The 14,389-nt window shown below is 42.7% G+C and overlaps 1 long non-coding RNA gene across 2 annotated transcripts; it reads left to right on the forward strand.

Annotated features, from left to right (window-relative positions):
- The first annotated feature begins 314 nt into the window (after nt 1-314).
- Nucleotides 315-13,125, forward strand: LOC117360520. 2 transcript variants are annotated; one of them, XR_004539434.1, is made up of 4 exons: nt 315-372; nt 492-651; nt 8,982-9,164; nt 12,997-13,125. It is a non-coding gene; the product is annotated as an uncharacterized LOC117360520 (long non-coding RNA). The 2 variants fall into 2 exon arrangements; XR_004539433.1 differs by lacking the exon at nt 315-372 and having other exon boundaries at nt 385-651.
- The last annotated feature ends 1,264 nt before the right edge of the window (nt 13,126-14,389 follow it).

The following is a 14,389-nucleotide window of genomic DNA, read 5'->3' on the forward strand; positions in this document are numbered from 1 at the left end:
AAATAACATGTTGGAATCGTTAAGAAGAACACCAGATTCATCTGGTGTGATATAACATTAGCTGAGGTGATGTCACCGGCTGGTAATATTTATTGAATGATGGTGTGGGTAAAATGGGAGGGGGGACAGATAGTGAGGGGAATATATGAGGTGTTATCAAGGGTCTGTAGAATAAGGATTGACAATTTTATAAGAGGAGGTAAGAAAGGGTTAATAGAGCTTGTAAGAAAGAAAAATGATTAGGGAGGTTGCTAAGGTGATGGGGTGGAGCAGTCACGTGATTGGTTGGATGTTGTGGCACTCTGGAGTGAATTCTGTGAGGAAAGGGGAACAGTAGAGTAGTCACTTCAGGAAAAGATTATTCTCTTCAGAGTATATTAATTCTTACTAAAAATATTCTTTTTCATTGTGATTTTAATGTTAGGAAGTTTGGTTTATTTTGAGTAAGATAATTTTTTGCCTTGTTAACCTTCTCTGTGTCTGTGTTTTAGTCAGGACAGGCTATTTGTCTGTCAGGTGCTGGATTTGTTGCCTGATTAAGCAGAGACTGCAATGGAGAGGAGCAGTTTGGGCTCTTCTGTGGAGGTTTAACAGCCTGGCAGCACAACAGTCCCCTGTGTGGAGTAGTAGTTAGCGCTGGGCTGCCATTTGGTGAGTTGTCTGCACGACCGTGGGCAGAGTGGGTTGGCTGTGAGGGAGATGGGATGTATAAGGTGTTTGCTCCCTAATGTACAGTGTGTCAGAGAGGGACTTACCTGTTGGGGTTATTTTTTGTGACACAGAGAGGTCTTTCTGTTGAGGTGTAATTTTGCCAGGTTGTTTCTTAGTAGGCTAGTTTGAAGGAACTGGCAGGTGGTTGGTCTTTAGTTCACGAGGGTAGTGACTGGCTGGTCTGTGTGCCACATGGTAGGGCACTTCTAGATAGGTTTGAGGCTTTGACTCTAAATTCTGGTGTTAGAAGGAGGGAGTTGGGAAGTGCCAATGCTGCATTCAGGTGTTTGTTTTTACAGCTAGGCAGAGTTGTGGATTTGCGGCCTTCGCGGATTTGGTGTTCCCGTGTCTGGGAGCTTAGGAGCACTGGCAGCTGCCATTGCAATAGTTATGTGCTCAGCGGCTGCATGACTGTATGGCATCAGCATTCACAGTATTGTGATTTAAAAATTTTGTTTGAAGTGTCAATAGGGGCCATCTTCCTAATTTTCCTTTTGTGCTATGGCCTTTCTGGGTCTCTTGGATCTTCCTGTGTCTGCCATTCTTTCTGTGGTGATTCAGCATGGTGTCAGCTGTCCTGATTTGTTAGCTCAGCTGGAGATGACCTGTTCTTGGTGTTTAAGCTACATTCATATTATGTACTTGTGGTGTTTTTCTGGGTGTGTGGTGTGTGTGTTAGGGGGAAATAGATTTCTTGGTGTCTGTCTCTGTGGAAAGGGAGAGGGTTCATTGTAGTAAAGTTGAGGGTTTGGTTTATTTGTGCTGGAGAAATTAAAGGGTAAAAGTTTTTATGGTGTTAGTGGGGAATCATCTAGGTAAGTGGTGAGCAAACCTAAACAAAGTTATTGTAAGGGTAACAACCTATTGTGTATGTCATGTATAGGAAATACTGAGTGGAGTGCAGTGAAAAGGGCTGATGTGAATCGCTGGTTCACTCTTTCCAAAAATACTAGGACTAGGGGGTGTGCAATGAATCTATTAAGTAGTAGATTTATAACAAACCAGATAAATATGTCTTCACACAACATGTGATTAATCTATGGAATTCATTGCTGGAGAATGAGGTGAAATCACTTAGCTTAGCGGGGTTTAAAAAAGGTTTGGGTACTTTCCTAACCGAAAAGGCCTTATTGAGATGGCTTGGGGAAATCCTCTGCTTATTCCTATGATAGGCAGCATAATTTCTGTTTTATTACTAGGGCATAGAATTTGGATTATAGGATCTCACTAGGTTCTTGGGTCCTGGGTTGGCCACTGTTGGAAACAGGATACTGTTCTTGATGGACTTTTGGTCTGTCCCAGTATCACAATTCTTCTGTTCTTCTGTTCTTATAAGGTGCAAGGCATCAGAAGCACTATTGGATAGAGTTAAGGGGGGGAGGGGGTTGGTCGAGTAGTCTGGAAAGTAAAGATAGAGATGGAAGGATAAATAGCTGCCACGATAATGATGGGGGACAAGACATTTTTGGATTTCTTAGGGATAGGAAGACATGCAAAAGTGGCATTGTGGAACCCAAGGGTACAAGAGGCCAATAAGTAGCAGATGGTAAAGAGATAGATGACTTCTTCACTAATATTTTCTGTTCTGGGTTCACAGCTGAAGTGTTTGGGGGGGGGAGGGTGTACAAACACCTCATGTGACTGGGGCAGGAGGTGTAAAAAAACCCTGATTGATTTTCAGTGGCTTGGGTTTGTGAGGGTTCGTTAGAACTACGGGTGGATACCACGAGGGGAATGGCTGGTACATCCAAGGGTACTGCAAGAATTTGGGGGTAGTTCTGGTGACTCTGCTGACTACCTTCTCACTGCTTCTGTAGAGTAGGGAGTGGGTAATGCATGAATAGAGCAGGGAGAATATGGTTTCCCTCCACAACAAATGGAGAAAAGGCAGCACTAGGGATATACAGACCGGTAAGTTTGACTTATTGGTGAGTATCTCAATAGAAACACTTTTACAACAGAGCTTGGGGATTCACTAGAGACAGATTTGGATCGACAAATCTGCTTACTTTCTTTGGGTGATCTTGGCATTAGATAAGGGGAGCGTGGTGAATATGGTGTATTTTGATTTTAGTCATTTTACCATTTTCATAGGCATGTCGTATTCAGTGTTCTCGGTATGGAGGGCTCCACTGGTGGTCTGGGGCAGGAACTAGTTGGTCAGTAAGGTGTCAGTGGGTTGTGGTCCCAGGAGATGGTTATGCCAAGGGAGGATCTTATCGGTAGTGTGTTTGAAGGTTTGTTATTGGGCTTGTTCTTTTCACAATTATGTAAGTGGGATTGTTGTAGGAGGCCAAAGCAGTAATGGACCAGACAGTCCTGATGGTGTGCCTAACGAGGATGGGCTTAAGTTGTAGAATGGCTTCATATTGTGCAGCTCAGATTTCATGTTTAGAAATGCCAGGTCATGCATTTGCATTGCTAAACCACAAGGGAATGGTGCGATTAAAGGGTGAAGACCTTGGTGTACGAATGAGGAGTGCGGGTTTGGTGTGATTGTATGTGATGAGCTTCAGGAGGCAACCAGGTTGTAACAGTGCTAGCAAAAGCTAGACAGATGTTTGGATGCATGGGAATCAGTATGGCCAGCAGGACAATGGAAGTTTGCTGCCCCTCTACAAATTTTGGTGAGACCTCCTTGTGAATTTTGTGTACATTTAAGTTCAGTTCAAAGGAAGGCTACTACAAGGGTTGATGGTCTATGTCCTATAGGCATATGGGAACTGAGTTCATGATCTCCATCTGTATACTTTGAGGAGGAGCATGAGAAGGGAGATAATAGTGATGTTTAAATACCTATGTGGCCTAACTATACATGAGATGACTTCCCTTTTATTTGACAGCAAATCCAAAGTAAGAGAGCAGGGGATGCAGTGCAGCAGTGCTGGGCTCTGCAGTACGGTATGGCGCTACATTGTTACAGAAGGTGAGGTAGATGCATGAAATAGTTTTGGAATTCCAGTAGGTGTAGGAGTAGTAGATGCATGAAATAGTTTCTGAATTCAGGACGGCTTTGGATAGGCACATGGACTCTCTGGGAGAGAGGAGTTAATTGTTACTGTGGAGGGGTATACTGGCTGGGCATTTTGGTCTTTATCTGTCCTTATGTTTTTTCTAAGTGGCTTTGTTTGTGTCCTCAGACTGGAGGAACTGCAAGGCACTGGATAGGTGCTGAGAGCCAAACTGCTTTGTTTGACTCATTTTCTACAATTTTGGGTGCCAGAGGTGCATTGCTCCTTTCTCATATGGAGCAGCCGCATGTTCTATTAGTACTGTATTGTTTGTTTGTAGGATGATTTTAGAAGATGGTTCACTTGACATTTGCTGGTGTGGGGATTTTATGGAAGTTATGAAATTGGTTGTGGGTGCGTGTGATCTGGTGTCCATGTGCAGGGTTTACTTGTTTGTTTGTTTTTTGTATGAGGGTTTAGTGACATTTGTTTGCAGTATTGCCTAATGTGTGCATTTCATGATTTGTAGTGGTGCTCTGGCGATTAGCCTTTTTGCAGCACTGGGCAGATTATCGAGTGGGTAAACTGGCACCTTCTCGACCTGCTATTGTGTTCATGGGGTAGCTGTCTGGAGATGTTGGGTTGACTGCAGGTTAAATGCAATTGCCTATTCCCCGGTCACCTTCTTGGAAGGATCAGGAATTTTGATTCTTTTATACGTGTGTGTGTGGAGTAACGGGAATGTGCAATATCTTGTTTACCATTCTATTGGGCTGGTGAGGATTTTCTTAGCTGTTTCTGAGTCCAGTGGGGCATGGACTATAGATTTTATGGTTAGGTATATGGAGCATTTGTTGGGAGTGACCCTTGCTAATCCTTTTCCAGCAAAGACAGTTTCCTAATCTTCTATTCTGCTTCCCTTATGATTCTTTTGATGGGTTGTGACATTTGTTCAGCAAAGGGAGAGGATTTCATACTGCCCCTGAGGCAGGATCTGTTGTCTGCTGTCTGTGTTTTCCCTAATGCCCTCACCCCTTTTTGTTTTGTTTGGTCCTCTATTGAGTGTGTAAGGAGGATTGGGACATGGTTGCTATTGAGTGGGTTTAATACTAAGCTTTTGGAGTTATGGATAGCATGTGGGGGTTTAGAGTGGTTTCTCATGAGTTTGTTGCAGCTATTTTCCATGGACATTATTGTCCTGATGCTGTCAACCTTTCAGGCATAGGTTTGGCCTATTTTATTGGAGACTTGTTTTAAAGCTGTTGGCCGCAGCTTATGTGGTGGGGGGGAGCGGTGACAAGCTCGAGGCTGTCACCGCTTGTGGCGGAAAATGGGGTTTGGCCCAGTTGGATCTGGGAGATGAGCAGTTAATAAATAAATAAATGTGACACTCGTATGCGATACCGCTGCGAGGGGAAGCATGACCTTGCGTCACCGTGGATCATGTTTGGGGGGAGGGGAAGCATGACCTTGCGTCACCGTGGGTCATGTTTGGGGGGAGGGGAGGGGAAGCATGGCCTTGCGTCACCGTGGGCCGTTTGGGGGAATGTTATAAATTTAAAGACTTAACTGGAGCTAGTTTCGACACCGAATAGCTCCCTTGGGGTGTGTGAAATATGCATTGGGGGTTTGTTGGTTTTTGGACACAGATTGCATTGTAAGTGAAGATAATATTCAGATAGATAATAAAGCTGCGGCCAAATATTTATTCCAATAAAACTGAGTTGTGTGATTATTGATTGATGGTGATTAGCTTTCAGTTGCAGGTGACGGGAATGCGAATGCTAATGTTAAGAAGAACACCAGATTCATCTGGTGTGATATAACATTAGCTGAGCTGATGTCACCGGCTGGTAATATTTATTGAATGATGGTGTGGGTAAAATGGGAGGGGGGACAGATAGTGAGGGGAATATATGAGGTGTTATCAAGGGTCTGTAGAATAAGGATTGACAATTTTATAAGAGGAGGTAAGAAAGGGTTAATAGAGCTTGTAAGAAAGAAAAATGATTAGGGAGGTTGCTAAGGTGATGGGGTGGAGCAGTCACGTGATTGGTTGGATGTTGTGGCACTCTGGAGTGAATTCTGTGAGGAAAGGGGAACAGTAGAGTAGTCACTTCAGGAAAAGATTATCCCTCCCTCCCTCCCATTTGTGCTGATGTTATGTTTTGTGTCAGTGTTGTGGGGTGGGGTGGGGGGTTTACATGTCATATGTCGACTTGAGTGGGTTTGGTGGAGCTTATGGGGTTGGGGGGGAGGTGGTCGCAGCTTTGGGTGGGGCGGAAAATGGGGTTTGGCCCAGTTGGATCTGGGAGATGAGCAGTTAATAAATAAATAAATGTGACACTCGTATGCGATACCGCTGCGAGGGGAAGCATGACCTTGCGTCACCGTGGATCATGTTTGGGGGGAGGGGAAGCATGACCTTGCGTCACCGTGGGTCATGTTTGGGGGGGAGGGGAGGGGAAGCATGGCCTTGCGTCACCGTGGGCCGTTTGGGGGAATGTTATAAATTTAAAGACTTAACTGGAGCTAGTTTCGACACCGAATAGCTCCCTTGGGGTGTGTGAAATATGCATTGGGGGTTTGTTGGTTTTTGGACACAGATTGCATTGTAAGTGAAGATAATATTCAGATAGATAATAAAGCTGCGGCCAAATATTTATTCCAATAAAACTGAGTTGTGTGATTATTGATTGATGGTGATTAGCTTTCAGTTGCAGGTGACGGGAATGCGAATGCTAATGTTATATAATCATAACTTTCGTAAAAGCATTTGGGCATGAATTGTTTAGTCACATTCTTTCAAAATTTAATTACAATGTGTAAATGAGCTCTCAGTTCATTTACATCTATTAGCTCAACTTCATGAGAAATGTTCTCTCACATTTGCCAGACCTGGGAACTTTCAGACATTTCTGACCATGGCAACACATGAGAATTAAAATAATAATAATCATTCCTCTTCACGTGGCAGAGGCTTACAAATAGTGATCCCAATGGCCCGAATCAGAGGCCCAGTAACAGTGGCGTAATAAGAGGGGTGCGGTCCGCCCCAGGCACGGTCTTTCTAGGGGCATGGCAGAGCCCCTCCTCCTCTCTGCCCATCCCCTTCTCACCCGTTCACTACTTACCCATTCGCTCGCTCCCTGCCTGCTCGCTCCTCACTCACTCCCCCACCCGCTCGCTCCTCTCGTTTGTTCTTCTCCTTGTCGCCTGCACCCCTTGCCTTCCCCCGTTCCTTTTTGGATGCTTTCTGACATCACTTCTGGGACCCGCACCTAGGAAGTAATGTCAAAGGGGGTATGGGGAAAGGAAAAGGAGCACCACTGTCCCTCACTGCCCAGTAATCTCTCCCCTTTAGTATGCCTCCAATTCCCAAGGTCACAAGGATCTGTAATGTGACTTGAACCTAGTAGGTCAGAATCAAAGCCCACTACACTAACCATTGAGCTGCTCCTCCAGACCAAGCTGCCATTCTGCAGTTGTTTTTAGCACCAGCTGGTATGGTAACAGCTCTAGAATTCCTATGTGCGACTGAGCTGTTACCACCATGGCCAGCGCCAAAAACACTAGCACGGCTTTGTAAAGGAAGGGGTTAGTCTTTAAATCAACTATCTGCTTTTTGTCAGTGGTACTTTGTGGAGTTTGATTATCATTCTGATGTTTTGAACCAATGGTGCAGTATATCATTCATGAAAGCTTCTACCATATGCTTTAAATTGTTGTGGGTAATCTAGTCATTCTATGGCCAATTTGCAAAGCAATCTAGCTGCATTAAAAGTATATATATGTCATGATTGCCATTTTTGAAAGCTGTCTGCTTCCATGCAGGTAAATGTACATGCCGTTTCTAATTGCAAGTAATTTTAGTGACATTCAGAGTCTGGGATTCGAAAACAATACATGCACATTTGCTTTTCAAATCCCTACACATTGCTTTCAAGCAAAAATCTTTCTGTTGCAACATAGGAACAAACTCTGTGTAATATTTCTTTGAAAATTGGCTATAAAATCTGCAGGTAGAAAGTAAACTGTGGACTTTTCCACTAGCCTAGCTGTCTGAAAACTGCTCCACTTCAGTAATCTCTGAAATGTTTGTTAGCTAAGTTGTACATTTTAGAAAAAGAATAGAAAGTAGAATATCAGGTAATATACATCACCTATGAGTGGGTGCTGAAAAGTTCTCAACCCAACCTAGAAGAGAATGATGTAGATATGGTTCAATCAATGATCTAAAACAATGTCAAAACATAGAATTTTGATTCTGCAAATTGGCACTTAATGAAATAACACTTTTTTCAGCTACAGTGGCAAAATAACACTCAGAATTTAAGAAGTTGGTTGGTTGTGCTTAGAACCTTTTAGCATCCCCTCATATATAATAAAAGTGAGCCAAGTTTAGGACAATCAAGCCATTGTGACATCACTGATTAGGCTGGCTCTTATTGGTGGAATGAGGCATTATGACATCACAATCTCAGCTCTGGTTACCAAATACGGAAACTCTTCACACTATGAGGGGGTGCTGAAAAGTTCTCAGTCCAACCAAGAAAAGAATGACATGGATATGGTTAAATCAATGATCTGAAACAATGTAAAAAAACAAAGAATTTCATTTCTGCAAATTTGGCACTTAACAAAATAACACTCTTTTCAGTTACAGCAGCAAAATAACACTCAGAATTTAAGAAGTTGGCTGGTTGCGCTTAGATCTTTTCAGCACCCCTCCCCCCTTCGTATTATTTAGCCCAGTGGTTCCCAACCCTGTCCTAGAGGACCACCAGGCCAGTCGGGTTTTCAGGATAGCCCTAATGAATATGCATGGAGCTGATTTGCATGCCTGGCACCTCCATTATATGCAGATCTCTCTCATGCATATTCATTAGGCCTATCCTGAAAACCCGACTGGCCTAGTGGTCCTCCAGGACAGGGTTGGGAACCACTGCTTTAGCCTGCCTGTTTTCACTTTGACTTAGGCCAGGGGTAGGCAATTCCGGTCCTCGAGAGCAAGAGCCAGGTCAGGTTTTTAGGATATCCACAATGAATATGTATGAGATGGATTTGAATGCCCTGCCTCCTTGAGATGCAAATCTATCTCATGCATATTTATTGTGACTATCCTGAAAACCTGACCTGGCTCTGGCTCTCGAGGACTGGAATTGCCTTCCCCTGACTTAGGCCATTCTTAGTGTTCATGTTGTTTGTCATCATATACCTAGTAGTTATTTTTAGCTGGATGGATGCTGACAATCTATGTTTTGTCAACTCTTTCTTCTTCCTTCCTTTCTTTTCTTTTCTTTTTTTTTGCTTCTGCAGCATGAATTATGGCTCTTCTTGCTGACGCTGTATCTAGCAACATCAAATGCTGTGACTATGATGGATTCAAAAGTGATGGAACGCAGGACTATGGTGTTATTGAAGTCCACCCTGGCATCTGTATTTATAGCATTGCAGCTGTTGTTGCTTCCTGTGGAAATAACGGTCAAGGAGCAAAACAAGGTATGCATAAATTAATAGGCTATCACATAAATTGATTAGCAGATTTGCAAAAGTATGCCATTCTTTTCTCGTGACAGCACTTCAAATGAATCCCATAAAATAGAAGATTGCCTACTGAGAGGCTTAGGTTATTGGATGGGCAGGATTAGAAGAGGAATTAGTTTTCTACTGACAGCAGCTGCCTGAAGGGCAAAATATTGAAAGGTTGATGTACAAAGCTATAATTTGTTAACTCCAGGGTTAAATGCATATGTAGCAATGGATTACGATATATTTTAGTTCAGTCAAACTAGACTAGTAGGCTAATAAAAGTGTTAAGAACATAAGAATTGCCGCTGCTGGGTTAGACCAGCGGTCCATCATGCCTATCAGTCCACTCATGCGGTCAAAGACCAGTGCCATAATTGAGACTAGCCCTATCAGCATACGTCCTTGTTCAGCAGGAAGTTATCTAAATTTGTCTTGAATCCCTGGAGGATGTTTTCCCCTATGACTGACTTCAGAAGAGCGTTCCAGTTTTCTACCACTTTCTGGGTGAAAAAGAACTTCCTTACGTTTCTACGAAATCTATCCCCTTTCAACTTTAGAGAGGGATGACCCTTGATTTTAGTACTGACAGGAGGCATATATATATATATTTTTTTGACTGGATATGATGAAACAATATTACTTTTAGAAGTATCTATCTCAATTCCAGCAGGATGTCGCCTTCGAGCTTTTTAGGGGCATATTCGTACCCACCAAACTCATCATTCAAATTAATCTGTGGGGTGACTTTCTTCCTGTATCTAAGGCCCTCTTTTACTAATCGAACTAGCATGCATGTTAGTCTACGAACGTGTTAGCGTTTAGCGCGTGCTAATCGGTTAGCGCACCTTAGTAAAAGAGGGGGTAAATCTTTACCATTATTAATTTATTTTCAATGTTTCTCTCCTCACTATAGTCAAGTTCTTAAAGAATTATTGGGATACCAAAATCTTATATCTGTTTCCCCATGGCTCATGTAGCACTCTTAGTTAGTGCACCTTAGTAAAATAGGGCATAGTCCAGCAAGTTTCCAGTTGTTTTTTTGGGGGGAAAATAGCTTGCAAAAAAAACTGGAAACTAAGTGGACTAACCTCCCCCTCCCTTTTCACAAAACCATAGCATGGTTTTTAACACCGGCCATGGTGGTAACAGCTCTGACGCTCATAGGAATTCTATGAGTACTGGAGCTATTACTGCCATGGCCGGTGCTAAAAACTGCACCATGGTTTTGTAAAGGGGGGGGGGGTGGTAAGTGTATAGCACTGGTCAAGGACACAATCTACGAACACACAGAAAACAATGGACAACTGAAGGTGAGCCAGCACGGCTTCTGCAAGGGAAGGTCATGCCTCACAAACTTACTGTATTTCTTTGAGGGAATAAACAGCCAGGTGGATAAAGGGGAATCCATAGACATCATTTACCTTGACTTCCAAAAGGCCTTCGACAAGGTACCTCATGAAAGACTGATTAGGAAGCTGTGGAGCCACGGAGTGCAGGGGGGATGTCCACCAATGGATCAAACACTGGCTGGCAGGCAGGAAACAGAGGGTTGGAGTAAAGGGCTATTACTCAGACTGGCAATGGGTCACGAGTGGAGGTCCACAGGGGTCGGTGCTGGGACCGCTCCTGTTCAATATATTTATCAATGACCTGGAGATGGGGACGAAATGTGAGGTTATTAAATTTGCTGATGACAATAAACTCTGCAGCAGGGTTAGAAGCACGGAAGACTGCGAAGACCTGCAAAGAGACCTAACAAGACTGGAAGAGTGGGCAAAAAAGTGGCAGATGAGTTTTAACATAGAGAAATGCAAGGTCATGCATGTAGGGAAAAAGAACCGATGTTCAGCTACAAAATGGGAGGATCACTGGTAGGGGTGAGCAACCTTGAAAGAGACCTGGGGGTGATGGTGGACACAACATTGAAAGCATCAGCGCAATGTGCGACGGCCTCAAAGAAAGCAAACAGAATGTTGGGTATCATTAAAAAGGGTATCACGACCAGGATGAAGGAAGTCATCATGCCGCTGTATCGTGCAATGGTGCGCCCACATCTGGAGTACTGTGTCCAGTACTGGTCGCCGTACCTCAAGAAGGACATGGCAGTACTTGAGGGAGTCCAGAGGAGAGCAACTAAACTGGTAAATGGTATGGAAAACTTTTCATACGCTGACAGGTTGAAAATGCTGGGGCTGTTCTCCCTGGAAAAGCGGAGACTTAGAGGAGACATGATAGAAACCTTCAAAATCCTGAGGGGCATAGAGAAGGTGGTCAGGGACAGATTCTTCAGACTGTGGGGAACCACAAGTACAAGGGGTCACTCAGAGAAATTGAGAGGAGATAGGTTTAGAACAAATGCGAGGAAGTTCTTTTTTACCCAGAGGGTGGTGGACACATGGAACGCGTTTCCGGAGGTTGTGATAGGCCAGAGCACACTACAAGGTTTCAAGGAAGATTTAGATAGGTTCCTAAAGGATAAGGGGATTGAGGGTTACAGATAGATGTAGAGGTAGGTTACAGAAATGGTCAGGAACCACTTCACAGGTCACAGACCTGATGGGCCGCCACGGGAGCGGACCGCTGGGCGTGATGGACCTCTGGTCTGACCCAGTGGTGGCAACTTCTTATGTTATTATGGAGACCAGCCCCCTCTTTTACAAAGGTGTGCTAAGCTTTTTAGTGTGTGCTACATATTAGTGCGCGCTAAACACGTGTGCTAAATATTAGTGTGCGCTAAATGTGTGCGCTACATATTAGTGGGCGCTAAATGCGTGTGCTAAATATTAGTGTGCACTAAATGTGTGTGCTAAATATTAGTGCATGCTAAAAGCGTGTGCTACATATCATTGCGCACTAAACGTGTGTGCTAAATATTAGTGTGCGCTAAATGTGTGTGCTAAATATTAGTGCATGCTAAAAGCGTGTGCTAAATATTAGTGCACGCTAAATGCGTGTGCTACATATCATTGCGCACTAAACGCGTGTGCTAAATATTAGTGTGCGCTAAATGCGTGTGCTAAATATTAATGCGCGCTAAATGTGTGTGCTAAATATTAGTGCACGCTAAATGCATGTGCTAAATATTAGTGTGCACTAATGCGTGCATGTTATCCCTTGGATGCGTTAGCGGGTTAGCACATGTGTTGATGTAGCACACGCTAAATCCGCGCTAAAACGCTTAGTGCGCCTTTGTGAAAGAGGGCCTAAGTTGCTTTTTTACCAAACTTTTGAATCCACCCTCATGTATACAATAACACTATTGCAACTTCTATTCAAATTAGTTTTTTTTTTATTTTTTTATAATTCTTTATTCATTTTCACAAATTACTTTAAGTGTTAATATTTTCATTCACAGTAACAATAAATACATCACTTATAAACAATCATTGGTATATTACATATATTCTTATCCCTATCCCTCGCCCATCCCCCCCAACCATATACTCCATTATTATATGATATATGTAATAATAAAATACCCCCCTCCCTACCTCATAAATTAATAAACATAAGGGAAATAATTTTACTTAATCCTGACAATATTTTGTTAACAGTTTTCATACATCCTGAATAAACTGAGACCCAACTGAATTGCAGTAAAGAAATCTACTGCAGAAGAATCCACTTGCTACTTTACAATTGCTTGGGTTAAGATTGTTATTAATACAATTTGGTATAAAAATAGAACCACTTCATATATTTTAAATGGCAATTGTTATTGTTTTTTTTGTTTTTTTTTAAATTTACATTTCAGGTAATTTACCAGAGCCCTTTTGTAAACCATTTTTACTTTCCTCAACAGGATCCCTCCTGGGGAAAGTTTATTTGACAAGGCATCAACACCCACTGAAGAGGAAAGAAGAAAAATTATTACCAATGTCAAAATTATAGTATGTTCCTATCCACTGTAAAAAAAATAAAAGAATATTTCATATAATTCTTACCAGCAGTCTCTGAGCTGTCATTCTTATGATAATGTGGGTTACACTCCAGTAATTCCAATTCTAGATGTTACTTCGGTATACAACACGAGTTCAGAATCTGAATCTTTCTTATATAACGTTGAACAATTGTTACCAAAGTCTGTTGAGGATAGATACATACTCAATCCTGTTTTTAAAATCACACGATTGAAGTCGTGGTAGGTTGAGTCAACAATAGTTCCAAACACCTCTGGAAAATACTGGGCACAATATCGGGATTACTGCAGCCAGAAAAATATAGAAGCATTTTACATTATGAATGACCTTATCAAACAGGGCTTGTATCAGCCAAAGCTTTGGAAATCTGTCATCATCTTCTTTCTAATTCTACCGTGGTCTTTGTTTGTGAGGAGTTCCTGGAAAACAGGCTTGAAGACAGAATACAAATGTATATTTTGGACCTGCAACTGAAAGATGACCTAACACAGGAAAAAAAAAAACCAGAAAGATAGCATTTTTAGAGAACAAGGGCAAACATGAAATGCCAGAAAACATAAGTAAATGTCTTCACGAAGAAATAACCCTGATTCTAAAGTGTCCCAGCTTTTCTGATGGCAGAGTACAACGTCTGGAATGGAAATGCCATTGCTTTCAAGACTATGGCAACGGTGCTAATTATGGAGCATAAAATTCTTCATTTTCATACCATTCCATTCATGGCATTTGAGGGATTAGGTGAAACGTTGTCACGATTACTGGTGCACTTCAAAAACAATTTAACCAAATATTTGAGGGCATGTTTACTAAGCTGCATTAGCTGTTTAACTTTGCATTTAACACACTGACAGTACAACACTATGATAACCATTAATATATCATTGTAGCGTGAGTCTTTATGCTAACTGCTTTGTTAAACATCAAAAACTAAATTTACTTAAAGGTATTGCATCACTGCACACTAGCACAGATGTGGAAATAAGAGATATAGTAGTACCTTGGATTACGAGTATAATCCGTTCCAGGAGCATGCTCATAATCCAAACTGCTCGTTTATCAAAGCGAGTTTCCCCATAGGAAATAATGGAAACTTGCTTTGATGCGTTCCCCCCCCCCCCCCCCGAGAACCGGCATTGCTCCCCTCGAAGGCCCCCCTGCGATCAGGCACCCCCCCCGCCACGATCCGACCCCTCCCCCGCCACGATTGGGCACCCCCCCGTCACAATCCGACCCCCCCCCCGACACGATTGGGCACCCCCCCCCCCGACATGATCC

This window comes from Geotrypetes seraphini, chromosome 5, assembly GCF_902459505.1.
Source record: "Geotrypetes seraphini chromosome 5, aGeoSer1.1, whole genome shotgun sequence".
In the NCBI taxonomy this organism is placed as follows: domain Eukaryota; kingdom Metazoa; phylum Chordata; class Amphibia; order Gymnophiona; family Dermophiidae; genus Geotrypetes; species Geotrypetes seraphini.